General features: G+C 42.4%; 1 protein-coding gene across 1 annotated transcript in view; it reads left to right on the top strand.

Annotated features, from left to right (window-relative positions):
- Positions 1-913, top strand: part of LOC124011244 (heparan-sulfate 6-O-sulfotransferase 1-A-like) — a 25,294-nt gene extending 24,381 nt beyond the window's left edge. The window contains exon 4 of the mRNA XM_046324405.1: positions 1-913. This exon is cut by the window's left edge and continues 1,160 nt beyond it. The gene's annotated coding sequence lies outside the window, so the exon portion shown is untranslated.
- Positions 914-2,742: the final 1,829 nt, after the last annotated feature.

Raw genomic sequence — 2,742 nt, 5'->3', positions numbered from 1 at the left:
CTGATGCAGTGTAAATGGAACTGAGCCCAACCCTACTTCTGACTGGTAGTTAGTGCCTCTTAGGACAGACATGATGACTATTAGACCTACCTGATATTTCAGGCTCACACAACTTTTTTTTGACTACTTTTCCCCTGTGTTTCCGTGTGTGTTTGTCTATGTGCGCATACACATGTAAATAGTGTGTATGCATTTGTAAATATTGTGTGTGTGTGTGTGTGTGTGTGTGTGTGTGTGTGTGTGTGTGTGTGTGTGTGTGTGTGTGTGTGTGTGTGTGTGTGTGTGTGTGTGTGTGTGTGTGTGTGTGTGTGTGTGTGTGTGTGTGTGTGTGTGTGTGTGGGTATTGTGTGCGTGCGTGCGTGTGTGAGAGAGAGAGAATGGCTTTAGCTTTGCTGTGTGATTGATATGCTATATGACCAATCTCTTGCCATAGTGTTAGAGGGATGAATGTAAACCCTTTTAATGTATTCCTACCATGGAGGGAGAGACACACACAGACAAAGGCTTGAGGTAGACATTTCCCTTAACTCTAGGTCACCTTGATATCTGACTCTGTATCACTCCCATGTGAATATGTCCAAAATAACACACACACACATTTACATTTACATTTAAGTCACACACACACCATTATGTCAACTACAGCACTACTCAGCGATGGTAATGCTTTTGGAGTCCCTCAAACTCAAATTACACCAGGACAAACTGCTATAAACTGTCTTTACAATCTTGTCGCTTAAAATAGTGTCTTAAATATTTACGTTGAATGAAATTGAATATTTTCCATCACAAACATTAACTTCCTGCGTGTCTCAACTAGTTCCCTCTATCAGTGTCATTCAGGCAATTTTCTTATGATTGCAAAAACGGATCATCAAACCACTAATTAAAATATTCAATTTTTGTAAAAAAAGTAATGTTTTTGTGTTATTATTTCCAACATTGGTGCCATCATATATACGGTGATATGATATACTTTCTCTCTCTAGTTCTTTTTCTTACTCACACACACACACACACACAGTAAAATTGCAGAACTTTGACCTCATAAAACAGCCTGTTCCCTCTTAACGACAGCCTTGGTCCTGTCAACACTGATCTACTGTCTAATTCAATCTACACACACACGAACACACACCTTCATCCAAGGCCAGCCGGAAACAGCCCGTGGCTTGAGTGGAGGGGTTGAGGGGAGTGAATTACACTTCATGTCCTTGGTGGATTGAGGAGGAAGAGGGGGGAGGGGAAGGGGGGTAGAAGGAGCCAGGATGAGGCAAAGAGGGTAAGGGGATCAAGTAGAGTCAGGTCTTTAGAGGTGAGAAGTGTAAATAACACGCCCTTCATGGAGTAAGGACAGGAGAAGAAGCCAGGGTAGAGCAGGAAGCAGCAGTCATAAGCAGCCTCGTGATTAATATTTGGTTTAAACATTTTTTATTTAACTAGGCATGTCAGTTAAGAACTATTTTTTATTTAACTAGGCATGTCAGTTAAGAACATTTTTTATTTTTACAATGACGGCTTACTCCAGCCAAACACGGGCGACTCTGGACCAATTGTGCACTGCCCTATGGAACTACCAATCACAGCTGGATGTGAGCCAGGTACTATAATGACACCTCTAGGACTGAGATGTAGTGTCTTAGACCACTGCTCCACTCAAGAGTACAATATAGCAACCCAGTGGCCTTTGATTGATTGATTTTATTTACCAGTTTTAAAAAACACAGGAATACGTACATTTTAAAAACATAAAAAGGAAAACCCAAAGTCAGAGATTTATTTCCATTGTGGTCCCTAAAGTGCACGGACCTCTGACACACCACAGGGCTGAACAATATTTCCCTGGATAGTGAGTACATGGTGGACTACACTAAACTCCATGTCTATGATCTCTGATTGGCCCTTTGTGTCAGTACACACAGACCCTGGCTCGCTGTCATTCCAAGAGCAAACAAGTAAAACCAGAAGTAATGGGTGAGATGCAGCGGGCTGGAATACAAGAGATGTCGGCTTAGGATTCTTCTATAGGACAGTGAAAAACGGGCCTTACCATCTCATCAGGGCCCCAGCCATCCTACGAGGTCGAGGCTAAATCGTACCCCTGTGACACTGAGTTCATAGAGGGTCCTTATAAAGAACATAGCCCAGAGGCTGTGTGTCTGTATTGCTTGTTAACGTCAAATAAATATACAGTAGAACCCCACTGACGCCCAGAGATGTATACTGTCCAGTCTATCTGGCCATGACCCATGGCTTGCCCTCTTGGACCCTCGGTTGAATTACCATTAATCAGACATTTATGGACACACACACACAACGGGAAAGCAGATGTGGGTTCGGCTGAGTCAATGGAAGCTATATGGATTACAAGAGATGAGCCGTAAGAGATGGGCCGTAAGAGATGGGCCGTAACGTGCTTCTCTTATATGTGATTTAATATGTTGAATAATATTAAAATGATATGCCAACACATCATCAATAACTGGGACTAGTCAGTATTAATACCAAATACAACTGCCTCCTACTCCTCTCTACAGGTTCATGTTAATGATAGTGTTCCCCGCTTCACTAGTGGGGAATTAGCTTCATGTTGGGGACCTTTCCTCACCCCCATTATACTGACATGGAGACTTTAATTAGCAAGGACTCACATGAAACCAAAGAACTCACAGACACACAGTAGAGTGTGTTAATATTAATGTGAGTGAGTTTAATTGGGGTTGTTTGCACAGGGCTGGTCCT

The sequence above is a fragment of the Oncorhynchus gorbuscha genome, linkage group LG23 (assembly GCF_021184085.1).
Source record: "Oncorhynchus gorbuscha isolate QuinsamMale2020 ecotype Even-year linkage group LG23, OgorEven_v1.0, whole genome shotgun sequence".
Taxonomy (NCBI): domain Eukaryota; kingdom Metazoa; phylum Chordata; class Actinopteri; order Salmoniformes; family Salmonidae; genus Oncorhynchus; species Oncorhynchus gorbuscha.
The sequence above is the reverse complement of the archived record's forward strand: the minus strand, read 5'-3'. Positions and strand labels throughout refer to the sequence as shown.